Here is a 21,893-nt window from a genome sequence, read left to right as displayed (position 1 = left end):
TAGATCAGTTATTAAGACCTCTCATGACCTACCCCTTTTCCTCATCAGCCTCAATTTTCCACTTCCCCTTCAACTTTACACACTTTCTTGAAGGCACCATTCTCTGTCATGCCTCTGAGCCTTTGCAATCTTTAACTTTTACCTAAAGCTCTTACCATGACTTCATGTCCTCTTCCTCTTTGTTTTCCATTTTAAACTTTGCTTCTTGAAAGTCCTTCTTGACTCCCTAAAATAACTGGATTATGTGACTCATGTCACAATGTCACAGAACACTGATCTCATCTGTAACCACTGTCTTTTTGTCATTTTCCTTAAACCCTACATTCCTTATGGTCAGGGACTGGGGCTCAGAGTTGCTCAATACATATTGAATAAGTGAAAAATTAACCCTCTCTTTGTATAAACAGTTACTTGCAGAGATACCAGTATTTTAAGACTAGAGTCTTTAAAAACTCCAAAGTTTATAAGAAGTCTTACCTGCTGTTTTAAATGCAAAACATTTTCACAATTTTGCACCTCTTTGGTATATGGAATATATATAGGGCTAATGGCCAAATATCTAGAAAAAAAAAGCTAGAAGTTTGATATTACTATTTATATTCTGACATTTCTTTATTTTAAATATGGAATGCTTCATGAATTTGTATGTCATCCTTGTGTGGGGGCCGTGTTAATCTCTATATCGTTTCAATTTTAGTGTATGTGCTGCTGAAGCAAGAACTATATTCTTACATTTCTATTCCATAAGATAATTATTTTAAAAAGTTTGCCTATGGCTACAGACACTCGCAAATAACGCATAAATGAAAGTACTGCACTTTTCAAATATAGGTGAAATTCGAAAGACCTGCATGCCTATCTAGAAGCACATTCACCAGATATATCCACATAAACACAATTCCAATCAAGGCAAAAGATTGAACTTAAATTAACAAAAGGCTCTTAGAATCAAAATAAACAAGAAAATCTAATTTAATCATACTGCAGTGTTCATCCTTTCAGTAGTCCCAATTTTACCCTTGACAATCATCAACACCATTTCTTATGATTTTCTTTTTGTGATTTATCCAAAAAAATGTAAACAAACTCATCTAAATGGGCTCATCTCAAAATGCTGAGTTCTGTTTAATAAATTCCCTTTTATTGGAATCAATTTCTTTGTGCCAAAAAACCCCAAGTGAGTCATTAAAGCAATTATTGTGACTGTGTAATTTTACTGCCCAAATTACCTAAATAAATAGTATTTACTGCAACAAAATGCAAGCTTACTGTCTTTTCACTTACTTTCAAATGGTAACTAAGAAGAACTGCTCCTGATGTTCTCAAAAATTCACACTGCTGGTAGACACAATGGTTTCTGATTCATGAGAACTCCATTGCTTCAGCCCCATAGGTGTTATGTGCTTTTAAAATACATTTACATTTGTTGTCTTATTTTTTCATATTTTATATTTAACAATTTTATCCTAACTTCATAGTTATTGGAGCTATGTAACGCAGGAGTTCTACATCAGGACTTGACTTGCTGCATGCAACATTACACGTTTGCCACCTGCCCTAGAATTTATTCTCCTAGTCTTTTTAAAGGCATGCATAACTCTTAAAGCATCCATGCTTGTATATGAATCTGCTGATCTTTTAAATTGTACAGGTTCAAAAATTTAATTATTTTTTATTTTTATTTTCGCATTTTAATATGAATTTATTGTCAAATTGGTTTCCATACAACACCCAGTGTTCATCCCAACAGGTGCCCTCCTCAATACCCATCACCCACCCTCCCCTCCCTCCCACCCCCCATCAACCCTCAGTTTGTTCTCAGTTTTTAAGAGTCTCTTATGGTTTGGCTCCCTCCCTCTCTAACTTTTTTTTCTCCTTCCCCTCCCCCATGGTCTTCTGTTAAGTTTCTCAGGATCCGCATAAGAGTGAAAACATAAAAGATCTGTATGCTGAAAACTATAGAGAGAAACTATAGAAAACTATAGTTTTCTATATAGTTTTCTAAATATAAAAAAAACTATAGAAATTTCCTTCATAAGAAGGAAATTGAAGAAGATATAAAGAAATGGAAAAACATTCCATGCTCATGGATTGGGAGAATAAATATTGTTAAAATATCAATATTACCCAAAGCTATCTACATATTCAATGCAATTCCAATCAAAAATTCTAATTCAAAAATTTTATAGATTGTCATCTATAAAAAAGGAAAAACAAAATCTGACCATTACTGAGGCTAATTTGAGGGGGTTAGGAAAGGGCTTCTTCCCTTTCATTCCAAACATTTTCTTGCCCTGCATGAAGAAGGCTCAAACCCCTTTGATCAGGCACCAATCTTCCTTCTATTCCTACGTATAAAGTGGAAAATGCAAATGTTCTCAAGGGGAGAAAACTAGTGACATATATTGTCTTGTATTTAAATAATGGTTATTATCAGTTTCTAATGAGTTTTTAAGAAGGAAAAGGGGAGACAATGAGGCCAATAGACATGGCAGAAAGGAGAGGCCAGGATACTAAAGACTAACTCCATCAATTTCAGAACTTTGAGGCCATTAACTCCTTCTTCTTCAACTATGATTTACTCACTCCTGACTCTAGCTGATTCACAGTTGGTGAAGGAAAGACTTCAGATCATGTGGTTCATTGTTTACCCCTCAAAATTGAACACGTATTCATTTTTTTAAAGAACAGGTACCCTTTGGATACTACCTACAAATTCAGTCATAGCATATGAAGTATCCTAAGTCCCTCAGGAATGACTAAAAAAAATAAAGTAATGCTTTGTCTAGTTTTAGAATTTGTTAATGTATTATAACCTAAAGAACTTTGGTTGTTTTTTTTAAGATGTTTTGTTGACTTCAAATGTCTTCATAATCAAACATATCACACCAAGGTAAAAATCAAAGCCAGGAGAGCCATCATTTACTAAGCTTTGAGCATATATACAAAACTATGTATTTTACACAAATAATGCTTTGAGTCCTTACAAAACCCTACAAAGAAGATGCTATAGTCCCATTTTAAAGATAAACAACAAACCAATGCTGAAAATGTTTAAGTAATCTACTGACCAAAATCATAAAATGCGCCTGTAGAATGTATTAGATCTCAGTTCTGTATGACTCAGAGCCCCTTATGGAAAGGGGCTACCCTGACAGAAAGGTCTGTGTCCCACAGATCTGGTGCTGAATAGAAAGCACCAAGAACAAAATAGAGCAAGAAAACACCAGGAAGGATCTGGAAGCTACTCTTGGTCTCCGAGATAAGCACAGTACACACTGGAGACTCACCAAGGGGTGGGCCTGTAAACAATAACACTGAAGTTGTGTCCTGATTCTACAGCCAAGACTTCAGGATTTCTGTTATGAACTCTGCTAGGTATGGGTGAACAAGTATTTATCTAAATGTGTTTGGAACATAGGAAAAAGAAGACCTTGGCACCTGATGAGGACAGTCAGGAAGTCCCTTCCTAGAAGGAATTGCCATCTTCTGAAGAAGTATCTGGAGATGGAGTTGAAGGAAGTAGTATCTCACAGAGAAGAAGAGCATATCAAACCATAACTCTGGCCATTCTATGGGTTTCATAGCAATCTAACTGTTGAAGGAAGAAGGCTTCAAACTTTCTGGGATCATACTTGGCTCTCTATAAGGTCACTCTCAACGTTGGACTTTGCATATGTAAACTGGACAGCCCATCACAATGTCATATTAGGGGATGTCAATAGCTTTTTATATGTCCATTTGTGGCCTCCTACAGGCATTTAAGTTTCCATGATGAGAGACCAGGGTGTTTCTCAAGAGTCTACTACTAAAATATAAATCCATAGAGAATGGGTAAAATTCAGATGATCCCTAAACATCTCAGTATAATTTGGTTTGGAACCACACTCACAAGGGTATGCCCCCATCAGAATGAAAAAAGACTTAAGTTTTGATTTAGGAGAAGAATGGAAAAGTCTGGAACATGGAGCCTTGCCCAGAGGGAGCACTGGTCAGAGCAGTGAATAACTCAACTGCCAGAAATTTGGGAAGAGCTCAAGAAATAGAGATGCTTGGTTCTGGAGGGCACTTCCAGATGTTATAAACAGTTTAAAAAAAAGTGGGTGGGGGCTGGCGCACAAAGCCAAAATACAGTGTCCTCTATCTTTGCTGCATTTGCACGTACCTTTTTTCTTCAAAGTGAGTATAAACATTTCTCAATCCCTTCATGGTTTGACATAGCAAAGGAGACACAGTCAAAGCTTGAAAATTCTTGTTGACTTGAAATATCTATTTTTTAATGAATTAAAAAAATTAATTTAGTGAAATCTGCTGCCTATTGCCCACATCACATTCTCAAGGACAAAACGTACCAAAGTGTAACCTGAGCACCATGGTAGGCATTACTCTGCCACCCAATTCTAGTTCAGAGAAAATTCATCTTCTCTTAATACATTCTTAGAAAAAGAAATCATATATATAGCATTTGTAATTAAATACAAACAACTTGGAGCCCTCAACCCAGCTAGCATTTAGAGCATTTCATTTAATCAAACATATGATATATGAGTCAGCAGACTGAGATCTAATGATCATAACTCTCAAGAAAAGGGTGATTCGAAAATAGCAACCTAGGGAAGCCATCCACCAAGGGGAGCAATTAACCCAGAATGACATTCTATTCTGCTGCTTCTTGCAGATTGCATGCCACAGCACTTCCCCTGTAATTCCCATCTAGCAGCTAGGGTAGTGTGCATAGTCAAGCACTCTTCACTATAGTTTCCTCATCTATCAAGCAACTTTTCAAACGGGTTATGAAGAAGGGACAACTGGGGACTGCTGATTCATAAGATGAAACATATTTTGGGATCCTTCATAAGCAGGAAATTAACTACTTTTTTTTCTTCTCTTAAAAAAAATTCCTGATCTTTGGAAAAGATGAGAGGGTAATTAAAACTGCAATTAGTGACTAGGTAATAAGGAACAATGAGAATAAAAGGAAACTGGAAAGAACTATCAGGTTAAATCTGAATCCACCCAAATTCAAAATACAGTCTGTAGTCTAAAAATAAAGGAATTGCTCAATAAATAGTGGCCAAGATTCCACATAATTCTTCCTCAAAAGTGTGTGTATAGAGGTAAACTTACAATAATTTTACAATTATTTATTATGTTCCAAAGGAGGAGGAAAAAAAGCATTAGTGTCACATTTGTAGAAATAAGCAAAGACCAACCAAATAAAAAAAGCAAAGACTATTCAGATGTTGATACAACAGGAGAACCAGCTATCATTACTTGCACTGTGACAGAGACTCAAAGACGACAAAGGAGAGAGAAAGCTTAACAGTGAAAAAAGAAGTCTTCAGGAATGCCCTGACTGGAGGCTGGTGGAATCGGGAGGATGTAGGCAGCCTAACTAGAATGCGGGAGAGAAATCCTGTGTGATTGGTTAGGGGTGTCTAATTAGCTTTCTCTGTGTGGTCCTAAATTGGTAGCTGGGACAAAAACTAACGAATCGATTGGTTACTAGAGGTAGCAATCTGGCTTCCTGCAAGTAGGACTTGTAACAGACTGGCTTCCTAAGTTGTTAACTATAGATGAGAGGATGGTTTCCTAGGCAAGTTGTTGCAGGTTGTGGGTTAGAATTAATTCTTCAATTCTTTGATTCTTTGATTCTTTCTTTCTTTCTTTCTCTTTTCTTTCTTTTCTCTTTCTCTCTCTCTCCCTCTTTCTTTCTTTAGAGAGCGAGAGTGCACATGGGGGAGGGGTAGAGAGAGGAAAAGAGAGAATCCCAAGCATGCTGATAGCCACACTGACAGCATGGATCCTAATGTGGGGCCTGAACCCACAACCCTGAGATCATAACCCGAGCCAAATTTAACAGTCTGATGCTTAACTGACTGAGTTACCCAGACACCCCTAGAGTTCTATTTTTATGGATTGCCTGGGTATTATTCATTTGTAAAACGAGTCTCTCACATGGAGTTAGATCAACAATAAAATCTTTTAAGTTCTGTAAGAGTGTATTAATGTGGCCACAGAACCTATAATATCTATTAGGGAATGGAGTAAATTTTTTGGGATATGATGCAACCATTACTCCAAATATTAAAAAAAAACTACCAAATTGGGACTCTATAATTATAAAAACAACAGATTGCCCTCTCTATTGTAAAAGTATTAATAGTCCATTAGATATTGTGGCATGCTGTTTCTGAAGGAATATATTCATCTTTGCCATTTGCTCCTTTTCAAACAAATCTTGTTTAATACTGATACATATTAAATCTCAAAGTAAGTCAATCCTTATATTCTAGGTGTGTTTAATTTTTTTTTTACTCTAGTATGTTTTATTTCTAATTACAAAAAGTTATAGAAGACCAAGACTGCCTTCTCATGGGGCTCTGAAATGGCTCCAAATTTCATAATGGGATTTCCCTAAAGAGTTTGGGCAGAGGCAACATCTGCAGAATCATGGTATTCTGTCCCAAGTAACCATATGGAAGGGGATTGTACACATCATTAATTTACTGTCTCAACAACATAGGAAATATATGCCATGTGAAGACACTACCTAGTTTCTGGGGTTGTGGAGAAAACTAATATAGACCCTGCCTCAAAGAACTTAAAGTCTGAAAGAGGGAGACAGATTTCTAATCAAAAAGGAGTAAATACTAATCAGTCATTCTTCTGCAAAGTCATTTCAGAAGTGTGAGATACAATAAAGATCACAGAGGAGGGTGTTCTAGGTCCTTGGAAGAGGGACATGATAAAATGTCAACAAAACTCTATCTTTTACCACTTGGACAAAATCAGGAAAGGCATTTAAGACAAGGGGACAGAGTAACCCAAGGCACAAAGCATAAAGTGGCCTAACTCATTTGAGAAACATAAATAGCAATGAATGGCCAAAAAGATAGTACATGTTGAAGAAGGGTAAAGGGAAAAATAAGAGGGTTAGTAAGGACCAGATTATGGAATGCAAGAATGTCTTACCAAGGACTTCACACTTTATCTTGTAGGCAATGAGAAGCCTTGGAAAATTTTAAGGATTTTATTTTTATAAAATAGCTTTTTAGAAAGATACATCCACTGCTGATACACATATACTTGTTCAAGACTAATTTTGCTTCCTTGTTGCTCTTGTAGTCAAAGGAGAATCTAATTTTCCAATAAGAACATTTACAATGAACCTCTTGATCAGAACGAATTTGTGTAGCAGAAATGAGATGCCTAACAACTCAGGGGACAAAATTGACTTGGGACAGGAGAGAAGAAACTTGAGTCCCAAAGAAATACAGAACACTAGCCTAAGAACAGACTTTAGAGATCTACCCCAACCTCTTCTTCTACATAGACAAAATGTTAACTGAGAAATTTTGTTGCAAGATACAATAGACAAGATGCACTAAAGTGAACTACCAGACCACAGTGAAAATTTTCAAAGGAAAAAGTAGAAACCCAATTATAAGACATAAGGGAATGAGAGAATTTGGTCATTGGAGACTGAATGAGGGAAATGTGATGAACACTTCTTTGGAAGGAGGTGTTTCTTTGCTGTGAACCCCTGCCTCTAGGGGTAGCAGTAGGAAGTATCTGCCCCTACTGCAGGCTTAGCTAATGGACATCAGGGTAACCTCTCTGAGCATGTGATATATCAGATGCTGATGAAGAAGCACAGTGGACTGGTGTCTGACCATGGGCTGGAAAAGCTAAGAGCAAGACACAGTTGGCTAGCAGCCTGGATAGCAGGAACAAAAGTAAGGTAGTAAAATTGGTGATGTGTATTCCCAGTATTAACCAGGGCAAAGGTTGCATAAGTGCTTCTTACTGAACAAATGCAGGCCAAGCATAAGAGAGTAGCCAAGTGAGTTGTCTTAGATCTAATCTAATAAGGCATCCACAGAGGCAAACAGACCCCAGCAAGGTATCCAACAGATTTTTGTCAGAATGGAAAGATCACCCACATCAAGCAAACTATAGCTAAATGTCCCCAGTAATAATGGGGAGTCCCTGGGCATAGAGAGTTGTCAGATTTAGCACATAAAAATACAAGGTATCAGGTACATTTGAATTTCAGAAAAAAAAAACAAACAAATAATATTTTAGTAAAGGCAGGTGTTACATATTGCATGGACCATAAGGAACTAAAAATCTGCTGTTTATCTGGAAGTACAATCTAGCTGGGCATCCTCTACTTTATCCAGAAACCCTATTGGGAAAGCTACATCATCACTGAACAGTGGCCAGACTCAGAGAGCAAAAAACCACCACGTGCCTGTACCAGCCACGTAAGAATTTTTCTGCTCCCTTTACCATTCCTTCTTCACTAAGATTCAACCTCGGAGGGTTTGAATTGCAAATCTGGGGAGAACAATCAAGGAAAGAAAGAAGAATCTGCCTGGATCTCTATTGCCCTCTGCAGCAACCTCAGCTGGGGGAGCAAGTAAAAGAACTGTAACTGTGAATGCATTTGACTGTTCATACGCTGCACATTCTGAGTTCAGGGATAAATAGGTTTTGTGACTCCAACTTCACAATGTTGGATTAAAAGATCAGAAAAGTTATGGGTCTGCCTGAGATTTCCTCTAGATTAAAGAGGATAAATAACTCCTTATCTCCTAAACAAAGTAATTGGGGCAATGGAAAAAGAAAACTAATTTGTGCTCTGATTGCATGTGTAAGCCTTCAATAGGCAGTTATGTGCAATCAAGTTATGTGTACTTCCATATACCAGTGAAGCCTAAAGAGATCTAATGATTGCTCTGACAGCAAACTTCTAGAGGTGGATGAATGTGTGGAGGAGCCCAAGGTTCTCGCATGTGCCCTGCAACTCTTCCCCGTGGTGACTTTGTCATTCTTTGCCAGCACTGAAACATCCATTCCTCCCCCATAAATTCCCAAGAACTAGAGAAATCATAACTTCTCAAGTTGACTCAAAAATACTCAAACAATTGTCATTTGAAATCTCTCTAGAGAGACTTGCATGAAAACTCAAAATAAACTTACAAGCTATATGAACTAGGAATATAAAACCATCTCTCAGTTGTCTTTAACCAGGGCTCTGCCTCAATGTGCTTACCAAAAGGAGAAGCCCAACCCCAGTGAGTGTAGAAAGTGAAACATCACAAGAAAGTAGTTTATTCTCCTGAGCAGTTAGTGATGGTTATTTTTCAACGCTGTGGTCTCACTTTCTAGGGAAATATGAGCCAATTGAAGACCCAGGAAATTGGGGTCAGTGACAGGGAAGGAGATCAGGAAAAGAGAGATATTAGAAGAATGCATACATATAGTAGTTTCCTGTGGCTGCTCTAACAAATTGCCACAAATTTAGTGGCTTAAAAAAATAACAAAAAAATATTATGTTACAGCTCTGAAGATCAAACTCTGACATGGGTATCACTGAGCTAAAATTAAGGTGTCATGGGTATGACTTGCACTCCTCTGGTGAAATCATTTCCTTGCCTTTTCTAGATTTAGAAGCCAATATACATTTCTTGGACTGTGGCCCCTTCTCCCACCAAGAGCAAGCAATGGTGTCACATTCCTTTCTCTACTTTTATTACCACCTCTCCTTCGTTGACTCTCACCTTCGTTGACCACCCTCTTTCACTGATAAAGACCCTTGTGATTACTTTGGCCTCACAGACACCATCCAGGATAATCTTCCTATCTCAAGAGGCTTAACTTAACCATAGCTGCAAAATCTCTTTTAGATAAAAGAAATATATGCACTTATTGTGAGGATTCAGGATATAGATACCTTGGAGGACCATCATTCTATTACAAATGTGTTCTCTCAGTCTTCCTTTTTGGGCAAATTCTGAATTTTGAAAGGACAGCCAGGAATGACTATACTGGCTGGCATTTCTCCCTTTACTTCTTTCCCCCTTCTAATAAAGTCATTCCTCAGCTCCATTTTATTAATTCAAGGAACTCCCAACTTTATAATTAGTTTCTGCCATCTTGTCAAACTTGACATCTGCTTAACAGTTACCTTTCACTGGCACTTTATATCACTCCTTAATCTGGTTGCTTTCTTCTCCCAATGACTATACCTCCCTGCTCCTCCTGGGGACCACTGTTCTTCCCCTTTTCCAACTGTGTGGTTCCGCTAGGGATACCAATCTAAATCCCCCATATCTACATCCCTTATCTACAAGTGTTGACTTGTGGTCCAAGGGTAGAGCAATAAAATCCTGTTGGAGATCTGTATACTGGTGAAATAGGGACATGTAAACCCACTGTAACCATCCACATTAAAAGGTAGGATGATCTCTAGAAGAACCTGCATTGTTGTGTCTCACAGCAGAAGAAAGAAACTAGTCTGTAGTAGGAAAAGAATAAAGCAGAGACTCTGTGGAGGACGATGATCAAGCTGAAGAGGCAGCTCTGCCCTTCTGGCAATTTGATTCCCTGAATTTATTTTGCCTTACAATCAACCTCACCTCTCTCTTTCACTGCAAAGTTGACTCAAAAATATTCAAAAAAAGAGAAAGAAAGAAAGAAAGAAAGAAAGAAAGAAAGAAAGAAAGAAAAAACTTTTGTTTGTTTAGGCTAACTTAAATTTGATTTTAATCATTAGCATTAGCTTAGTATAGTCCTGAGCTAAGTGTCATACTTACAACATCCCATTAAATTCTCAGGACAATCTTGAGATGGCACAATACTTATCTCTATTTTACAAATGAAGAAACTGAGGCAAGGATTGGCAAGGTTAAGTAACCTGCCAAAGTTCATATTGGTAGTATGAAAAAAGAGTTAGAATTTAACCCCAGTCTCTGCATCAAAAGCCTACTCTCCCAACCACAACACCAGACTGCCTCCTTTTCTCCCCTGCAGTGAGACAGCATACCATGCCAGCCAAGATGAGTCTCCTTGGCACTCTTGGAGTATGTTGTGCTCAGTTTGCACATGCTGTTTCTTCCATCCTGCTGGATAATCACCACAATGCTGAAGACAGAAAATGGTAACTGGATAAACCCTTCAAAGAAGGAATATTCGGCATTCACTGCTTATTACATTAGCTGCTGCTCTTTAAAAAAAAATTAGACCACAAATTGTTGATTGAAACTCATAATGCCCAATCTCCTGTACCTCAAACCCACAATTCTGCATTGTAAGCTTTCTTCAATTTGTCTTAGTACAACTTTCTACTTCAATGTGATGTGCTACATTTGAGGGTCTAAAATTAATAATGGGATCTCAGAGAATATATAAAAAATAAACATGCAGCTTTCCAATATTTTCAGAGCCTTAGGGGGAGTCAACCATTCCAAGAAAGTTACCAGGCTACTGTTAAGAGGAATCAAGGGATAAGTTCCAGACTTGGGACAAAATGAGTAGGGGTGATGGGAGAGGCAGAAAAAGGATGTAGTTCTCTATGTGTTCAGAGTTCTACAGTAGGCTGAATCCAGAATAAATATCTCTACCTTATAGACATTTTCCTTGAATCCCCAGTCCAGACTGGTTCTCCAATTATATACTCTCTAAGCAAGCTGCACTTCTTCTTTAAAGGACTTACATAATTCATAGATCAATTATTCATTTGTTTTGTGTGTCACCACTAGATTTGACCACAAGCTCCATTTGCTGCTGTGGTTGTGCACTTCCCCAGGACCTAAGAAGAGAACTTTGTACTTGTTAAAGGAAAAGAGAAAGGGACAAAAGCAGGGATGTTGACTCATACAGGTGATGACATAGGAAAGTGGATAAACACCATTTTCCATGAGACCTGTGGAAGTCGATGGTGGCATAGAGATTTTGATTTGATTCTCTGCTTTGGCTTTGTATCAATAGTCTGTATCTTGTCATTTCATTTTATCTCCAATAGAACTTCTCATAGCATCCAACAGACAGACAATTTTCATCAAATTACTATTCCATACCTCACCTTCAATCCCTATTATTGGCTGTAACATCATTACTGAACGTGCTAGAATCAGTTTAATACACAGTATGTGATGATATTTTGCTCTGGTATTTGAGGATTTGCTGCCATTTCTTTCTGAGTTCCAAGTCCAACTCTTAGTTTCAGAAAAAAAGTACATTCTTTTCCATTAACAGAAATTGAAGCTGGGCTTTACACTAGACATGTTTGTCCTTAAACATTTGTTCTCGGTATTACCCTTCTACAAACTATCCTCTCTCATCTAATACTTGGTCCTCCAATCAATACATGCCCTCTCCTAATCTCTTGGAGCTACTCTTCTTGAGTGCTCCCAACTCCATCATGTTTTTCTTTTAGTACTTTTTTACTCATTTCATGATTTATTCACAAGCCTGACTATTCCTCTTTCTCCTTGCCTCTTCCATGTCTATCTCTGCTGCTTCTTATAAAAATAGTATCCCAAAACTTCACATTTGCCCCAGGCATATAAATGCTCATCTACAAAGTTCACGCTAAGTGAGGGGAGACAAGCATTTAAATGATCAAGTGAAGAGCTGGATGCAGGAAGCCGAGCACGCATAAAATGAACAGACCAGAGGCCATGTAAACAAGAATGAAAACAATAAGGATGAGCCTATGAAGAGAAAAGAGCAAGTCAAGGAGTCAATTGTCCATGAAACAGTCAACTGCAAGACAGCCTCAGAGAAAGATGGATGGTAAAAAGTCCTAGTAAATTAGCCAATACAGAGAACGTGTCCAGGGACTGGGAAAGAAGGGGTCAGTGAGCAATGGAAGTTCAACAAGTTCACCACAAGAAGAGTCTCTGGTGCTGAAGCCTCTTTTGCCTCAGGCTTGGGTGCCTGCTGGTCGTCTTGCTCCCACTCAGAGCCAGCTTTGGATTAACCTGTCCTGAAGATAGCAATCTGGCATGCCAATGCCCTTTAGGAACTGATCCAGTGCTCCCTAGAGTGGAAGAAGGAATATTCCATGACACTGATTTCATCAGATATTTCCCCCCACCTTTGCTAAATTCAACTATCACCTTAAGAAATGGAAAGGGATTATAATCTTGAATAAGACTGCACTAGAAAAACCAGCATATTTTTAATCACACTTCAAATAGAAACCATTCCCTCCTAACCCTTTGTCCAAATCAAGCTGTGATATCACTAAGAACGTTGTCCTGCAGAGAGAGCTGCTACCTCCAAAGCCCTAATTCTATTTACCTCTCATTATTTCTTCAAGACCACATGGTGATATTTTAAAGGTGTTATGAAAAGATCAAAGGAATTCAACTTCGTATCATATTTCTCAAAGTACACCCTACAATATTTCCCTCCTATCTCTAATGGAAGGATTTTTAATAAAATTTTTGATGCGTTTGTTTTAAACCATTTTAAACCACTGTGATGCGTTTATTGTTTTAAACCATTTAAACCCTTGTGAAATATAACATATTACAAAAAAGTGCACAAGAAATGTACAGCTCAATGAGACATTACAAAACAAACTACACAAATACCATCCAGGTCAAGAAACAGTGATGATACCCCAAAGCCCCTTCTCTGTAATGCCCCTTCTTTGTCACTACTACTCTTTGGCACTCCCCTGAAAAAAAGTTTCCTCGGGGCACTTGGGTGGCTCAGTCAGTTAAGTGTCTGACTTCAGCTCAGGTCATGATCACGGTTTGTGAGTTTGAGCCCTGCGTTGGGCTCTGTGCTGACAGCTCAGAGGCTGGAGCCTGCTTTAGATTCTGTCTCCCATTCTCTGTCCCTTCCTCGCTCTCACTCTGTCTCTCCCAAAAATAAACAAACATTAAAAAAATTAAAGACAAAGAAAAAAAGTTTGCTAGCACCTACTATACAGTATTCCACCATCAGATACACAAAATTATTAATCTGTACTATCGTTGACAAAACATGCATGTTGTTTTTATGTTGAGGCTATTACAAATAAAGCTGTGTAAGCATTTGTATGCTTATCTCATGGGGTACTTGCTACTCTGGGGTATAAAGTCATATGAGTATCTATAACTTTAGTGAATAATACCTAAAAGGTTTTATAAGTGGTTGGGCCAATGAACAGTTCCATCAGGGGTATGTGAGAGAACCCAGTGCTCTTCTTACTCTCCAATGAATTGTAACCAATCTGGTGCTAGTATCTATGGACATCTAATTTGGGTTTTAATTTTAGTTGTTTGTTTGTTTGCTTTTGGTTATTAGGATGCCTTCTTTTATGAAGTGCACATTCCAGATCTGACCCAATTTTTATTATGTTCTCTCTTCCTTACTGATTTGTAGATTCTTTATATTCTGGATTCACACCCTTCAACAGTTATATGTTTTGTAAATATCTTCCATTTGGTGGCTTACCTTTTACTTTTACTTTTCTTAAGAGAAGTTCTTCATGTCATTACACTCAATCTTTTCTTCTATATAACATGCTTTCTATAGACTATAAAAAGTTTTTTTTCTCTGCCCCAAATCATGATAGTACATGACAATATTCTCTAAGTTTTTGAAGCTTTGTTTTTTAAACTTAAATATTTAAAACTACAATCCACCTGACACTAATTTTTGTATACAGTGTGAGGTAGAAATCAAGGTTCATTTAAATAAACATGTGTATTTCACTGTTCTAGTGATATTTACTCAAAGACTATCTTCCCCCTGCATTTCTATTGGGGTAACTTGATTTTAAATCAAACATTCATATATACATGTATTTGCCAGTAAACAGGCAGAATCTACTAAAGCAAAATGTATTCATATTTTATGATCTGGTAATTACACTCATAGGTATATAACCAATAATGAATCATATATATTTATAAAAGTCATGTACAGAAGTATTTCAAAACAGCATTGCTTTTAATAGGCCAAAACTAGAAACAAGCTAAGTAATCGCCAACAGTAGAATGAATAAATACATTGTATGAATTTATTCAGCATAAACATCCATACAATGAAAATACTAAACAGCAATAAAAATGATGAACTGCAGTTACATATTTCAGGAACAAATCTTATGAATATAATGTGGAGCAAAAAAAAAGTCAAAAGAAAAAATATATACTGTATGATTCCCTTAAGATATAAAAATAAGCAAAATTAATCTGTTTTAATATTTTAAAAAACTACCTTTGGGAGAATATAGTAGATAGTGATGAATGGGAAAGGCAGCAGGGACTTTGAATTACTGATAATGTTTTTTTTGTACTGCATTGGTTTTACATGGTTCATTTTGTGAATTCACTAATCAGAGTGCTTACAACTTGCACATTACTTTTCTGTACCTATGCTATATTAGAGTAAAAAGTTGATTTTAAAAAGTCAATAAGGTAAAAACCCATGTATTTATGTCAATGTGGCATGTACCAGTTTTGAAGAAAACAGGAACACTTTGTGATACAGATGAAAGAAAGTAAGAAAGTCGTCAGGAGAGAATGTTTTTGTTGTGGCTCTGTCGTTTGTAAACTTAAAAAAAAAAGTCCCTTGACCTCTCTGGATTATGGTTTTCTCATCTGTAGAATGAAAGGCATTGGCCCCTCAATATTCACTTCTAGAAAATCTGTTCTGAAATTACATTTACCTGGATAACTAGAGCAGAGCTACACACCTCCTTTAGGCCTGTCTTCACAGGGACTCTAAGTTTCATTTCTGTTTCTTGTGCATTCTCCACTGGTTTTATTGTTGGCCTATCTCTATGGATTTTTTCCATAATAGCTTTCATCTTCAAATAATCATAAGATAGTTAAAAAAAAGGAAGAAAGAAAGAAAGAAAGCAAAATCACTTCAGTGTTTCTCAGAGGCGTGTGTGACTGGCCATCTGGTCGCATTCACAACTATGGCAAGAGCAGAGGCTTTCTCTATCTTATTAATTCAGTGCATGTCTTTCTTTGAGAAGTTAAATGGTCATATTCAATTCCAGCTTTCCTGTCAACACTTATGGGGAACATGTGGCCCTTTGAAGTTGTAGCACATGCCCATCCCTTCACAATTTCTTAATGATGGTTCAGGGTTTGGTAGGCTAGAGGATACCTTTCATGCACGTCAAAATAAACATCTATACAGCAATCTTCTCTATTTATCACCACGATTTAGAGCCGCACATCCACTCAAACTCCTAGATTAGTATCTGTCCTCATGCCCTTACACCTGCTTTAGAAATGCAGTAACTTTCTAAATATGTCATGGCCCCCAGTTTCTCCTTATCCTAATCCATTTTGTACATGATAGTACATTAATCTTCCCAAAATGCAACTTTCAAAACTCTTCAGTGGCTTCTGATTTTTCACTTTATATAGACATTTAAAATTTTTAGCAAGCTAAAGAATCACAGTGGGGTAGGCACTGTTTGAACAGGCAGATTCCATGCCCCCTACTTGAGATATTATCAATCAAGAGTGAGCCCCCAAATTTACAGCTGTTTGCCTATCTAATTTGGGGAAAGATGGGAAACCCAGAACCATTTCAGGCATTTTTAGAGATGCTTTTCTACCCACTGCAAGTGGAGAAAGGACATGTAAAAATAAACTCTGTGCTTTGGCCAAATATCCTATAGCAGTGAATTTGGGCACTGCCAAGAAACCATCTTCCTTAGCAGGTTCCTCTAGATAACTTTAGAACTTACCCTCAGCTATTGCAGTAAAACTTAACCTGCCTTGGAAAATAGGAGTTAAAAAAAAAAAAAGTTAAAGTCAACAAGGAGTATCACAGGAGGGCCTGTTTCACAGACTTCTTAGAGGATAGGGTAGGAAATTTTGGACAACTTCCCCAAAAGTCAGATCAAACAGCTGCTTGGAGCTGTTCAGTAGCCCCTTCAAAAGAGTCTGTCAGGAAGGATCAGGAATTGATTTGACACCATTGGAGGAGACAGGAAACCCTTAGAATTCTATGGGAACTATCACTGTAGCTCCTGGAATAATGGAACAATGAATGGAAGCCCCATGTAGAGATCAGCAAGGAGACACTACTAAAAGAATGTTTTGTTGTCTGGAGACATCCATTCCCTCATCCCTCCATGCAAGGAGATTACCCATGATGGTTTCACATGGAACAGTTAAGAGGACAGATGGAGGAAAGTGTACTTCACTATAAGCCAAATGAGAAGGGAGAACTGTATTTCCCATAAAGAAATATGGTGGGAATGGAAATAATCAAGATAATCAGATTATTCTGCCTACACCATTCATTCCCATTTCCTCTCCCCCACCTACTTAATACTATGACCAAACAAAAAGTAATTTGTTTTTGTACTGCATATGTTTTCTATTTCATTCCTTCATATATTTACATAGGCTCTTCTGCCTGGTACTCCAAACTAAGTGCCTACTCATCCTTTAGAACCCAGCTCAAGCTCCATTTCCAATCCAGCTCTCTCAGACCTCCTAGAAATAATTGATCATTTGATTCTGTTACCCACTACTAGCATCTTACCATTTACAAACTTTTATTGTGATACATGCATCACTATACTAGGATCATTTGTTTTCCCCACCAGACTGACTCCTAAGGATAGTCTTTATAATCCTTTATAAACACTTATGAAAACAGAGCATGATCTATTTGTTGAATTAAGTAGAAGTGGAATAGTTGATAGAGGTAGCAAGTTCGTTATAAAACATCCAAACAGTACCCAGGTGTTCAGTTCTAGGTAAAAGAGTAATCCTGACAGAGAAACATAAACATTGCATCCTCTACAGTGGCTAAGACAGGCAACATATAGGTGGTTTTCAAAACCTGACTATACAATTAAAGGATTAGTATACAAATGACATTGTGAGTTCACGGAAATTGGCCAGAGAATAAAAACTAAAGGGTAAATTCAGAGCATCAATCAATGTGACTATTTTGATTCATTGGGCCACTAAAATAAAAGATACATTTAGTCAGAAAGGATAAATTGTTAAAACTTTCATCTTAAAATAATAATAGCTAATGTATACTGATCACTTAGAATGGACTGAATGTATGCTAAATTTTTCACATGCCTTATCTCATTTAATACAGTAAGTTGATGGTATAGGTATTGTTACCATCTTCTTTTGGGGAAAAGTGAGGCTTAGCATGGTTGCACAACTCACACAAGATCATGCAGTTGAAGAAAGCACTTTTGGAGTTTGCAACCAAGAAATGTCATTAAAAGCTATACCCAGGGGGTGCTTGGGTGGCTCAGTCAGTTGGACTTCCGACTTCGACTCAGGTCATGATCTCATGGTTCATGGGCTCGGGCCCCGCAATGGGCTCTGTGCTGACAGCCTGGAGCCTGGAGCCTGCTTCTGACAATGTGTCCCTCTCTCCCCCTCACACACTCTCTCTGTCTCTCAAAAATGAATAATAAACATTAAAAAATTAGGGGAAAAAAGCTGTACCCAAAACAATTGTATCTTATAGCATATCACAGGATGAGGTTATTAAGAAGGTGAGGTCCAATGCAAATTATGAAATTTTTTTCACATCAAATTAAATTTTTATTACACTGCTCTTTGAAAACTCATTAGTAAGTGTAAATAAAATTCTTTTTTTTCTGAAGATTTTGTTCATTAAAAATTAATTTTGTGGATTTTTTCCAAATGTATATTTATATTTAAAGGCCAGATGGCAGAGGGCACTGTTAAATTGCCAATTTTAAGAGCTATCTCCATTGGAACTGATCATCTCATAACAAAATTCCCTTGATCTCGTACGGGAAAACCTATAAAAACAAAAAAGCCCTTCTGGCTGGTACGTTATGACCATGTATACAGAACCAAAATAACATGTATTTACCCTCCAAAAGAAAACAGAAAAGAATATGGAGTTCCTCCAAGCCCTTGGTCTTCAATAGATTTCCTCAAGCTAAAGGAAATGGAAAAGTGTTACAGAAAAAAAATGGGCTTGCCATTGTCTGCGGCATTTACCAAGTAAGAGCCCCAAGTCAGAGACTGTAAGTGAACTGACTCCTGTTAATAAGAACATTCATCTAACAGTGCCAAACTCACAAACTTGAATTCCCATAACTGAACTTCCTTAGTTTGGGTAACTCAACCGCTCCATTCCTTCCCACATTTTCATGAAGAAATCTAGTTGATATTCACTGACTGAAGTGAAAAGAAATTCTCTTAATCCCTCACTCTAAATGACTAGAAGATTTCAAAGTATCATATTACTAGTCAAATTTCATTAATCCTTATAAGACAACTTAACATTGAAGCTAAAACCTTATATTGGCAACGCTAACAAAAATGACCAATAAATACAGAAAAATGTTTCATCAACCTAGTCAATCCGCTCCATCCTACATGAAATTAGAGATTTAAAATCATTCATAAGTAATTGTTTGGTAGTGTTTCTGTTGACAGTTATAGAAGGTTTTTGTTGTTGTTACATTTTCCTTTTGATAAAATTTCAAATTTGGAGAATAGTTGTAAGTATAGTACAAGGGACTCCTATATTGTCCCAAAAGTCACTAATTGTTTGCATTCTACCACCAAGTATGTTTTCATTTGGTTAAATGCAAGTGGAACATCTTAAGTCTTCACTTTTAATGAAGATGGTATTTGTTCCCTGAACCATCTTTTCAAGTCTGTATCTGGTTAAGTATATTGACTGCCTCAGTTTATCTAACTCCTGCAGATGTGATGACCCCTAAACAAGCATGGTCCTTCAAGACTTTCCCCCTCAGTCACTCAGCTATAATTGCACCTGGCATCTGATCTTCGTCACTTAGGTACTCTAACCACCTCACACTCTCTTCGAAAACAGAACACAATATCTCCACTTCCCAAGCTAATCCCCAACTGCACACTCTATCTCGATTGGTAGCATCAGTGATTAAAACAGTAATCTAAATTATAGTCATCAATTAGGTGAGACTTGACAACTCTGTGTCTCTCATATTCCATATCTTTCTGAAAATCTAAATTCCTTCCCTTATATTTACATTTTTCTCTCCATCACCACTTTCTCGGTCAGATAATCTAGCTCTCCCCATGTCTCACTTGGACTTGAAATAGTCTCCTACGCAATTTCCTTACATATCATCTTTCTTACCTAAAATTCATCCTTAATAATGCTATCATGAAAATCTAAAACACAAGAAAACCAGTTTGTGTGTGTAGACACAACTCAAGTTTTGATAGCTACTTGTTGCCTGTAAGATTAAATTTGAAGTACATAGATTTGTAAATGATGTCTCTCAAAATCTGGCTCATCTCCTTTCCAGATTTATGCCTTTATATTCCTCCTCAAACTCTATAAATACTAAGAAGTAGATAAATTAAATCATGCATCATTAATTGGACACAAAATTACTTTGAAGCGCATGTAAACTCAGCTTCTGTTAGTATTAAAAAGCCAAACCTTCTCACTTACAATAATTTTCTTCCATGAAAATTCCAATTTATTATACAAATTAGGGCTCAAATATCACCTCTTCTACCTAATGTTTCCTGAATTTGCCATCTGCCATTATTTAATTCCTCTTCCATACACTGATAATGTCTTACCCATGTTTCTTTGTTCTTATCATATTACAAGGCTTATTAAAATTTTTTAATTTATTTATTTTTGGAAGACAGAAAGAGAGAGCACTAGTGGGGGAGGGGTAGAGAGAGGGAGGGAGACACAGAATCCGAAGCAGGCTCCAGGTTCCAAGCTGTCAGCACAGAGCCCGATGTGGGGCTTGAACCCACAAACCGTGAGATCATGACCTGAGCTGAAGCTGGACACCCAACCGACTGAGCCACCCAGGCGCCCCTACAATACTTATTTATTCTATGTCTGTTGCTCCATTACACTGTGAACTACTCAGTGTTACTTTGTCCTCAAATTCTAGCTTGCTGCTTCCGCATAAGAATTGCTTAGGACATATTTTACAAATACTACTACTTACTGCTATGGAGAACTAACGATTACTGTACCCTAACTATTTTCCAGGAACCACATGTATTATTATCTCACTTCCCTTCCCTCAAAACTTTCCAGGAATAGATCATCATGCGCTATTAACAGACCTCTGTTGCACATGGAAGTAAATGAAGATAAGTCGTTTTCCTAAACTTACACACACATTACGGCCATAGTCAGGAGTCACCCTGTATGTGCTGATCTGGAGCTTGGGTTCTTAAGCCTTCACTACAGTGAAATGAGTGATGTAATTTAGTACTTGTATTTAAAGTGAAGAATTTTCTTCCCAAACAGCAATATCCTTGACATTTCTGTTTATGTAATAAAGTCTGTGTTTTAAAGAATGTTTTTCAGATTTCTAAACATTTTTCCAAATAGCTTTATCATCCTTTCAATTTCAAGGAACTTTTTTTTAAAGCTCAGGATTGTTTCAAATGTGAATAGTTGCTATTCAGATCTTGGAACGATGCATTCAGACCTTTAAATTATTCAACCCAATGTTTCCATTATTATTGCAAATAATGAACTGAATGGCTCTTTAAAACACTCATCCACTCTGCTACACCGGGAGAGCAGTTCTTCCCTCAAGAAAGACTCAAGAGGGAAGTCTGTAAAGGGTAAAGGGGTTTTGCTGTTAGCACTAATTTTAAGGTCATCATCTGCACTTTAAACCGAATTCAGAGGAGGAGGTGCACTCAGCAAGGCACATTACTGAATTTGAATATTTATGACCATTTTTGAATATGTATAACCCCATTCTAAATTACTGCTTAATTTATTGCCACCACCAGTATCCCCTGCTAAACCCAGTTTGTTTATGTAGACACAACTTAAGTCTGTTTGGTTTTCCAACTCTATCATCTCAGAGTTTGGATGTGATACACAAACTTATGGCCATCTGCACTGAGAGGTCCCATGTTAGAGAACCCAGGTGAATGCACTATGATTTGTGTTTTTTTACGCTCCTTTTGGCACTCCTAGACTTGTAAGCTTATAATGACTATAATAAGCAGAAGAGACACTAACGCTTATATTCAGTGCTTCTTCTGCATTAGTTCGGTTTGACTCTCTCTAAGCAAAATCATGAAGACTACAGGGTTATCTGAAAATGTATCCAGTGCATGATCATGTGAAAA

General features: G+C 37.3%; 1 pseudogene; it reads right to left on the bottom strand.

Moving 5' to 3' along the window:
- Positions 1-617: 617 nt before the first annotated feature.
- Positions 618-717, bottom strand: LOC122204356 (annotated as a pseudogene).
- Positions 718-21,893: the final 21,176 nt, after the last annotated feature.

Source organism: Panthera leo, chromosome D3 (assembly GCF_018350215.1).
Source record: "Panthera leo isolate Ple1 chromosome D3, P.leo_Ple1_pat1.1, whole genome shotgun sequence".
Classification (NCBI taxonomy): Eukaryota; Metazoa; Chordata; class Mammalia; order Carnivora; family Felidae; genus Panthera; species Panthera leo.
This window is presented reverse-complemented; position numbering and strand designations above follow the sequence as displayed.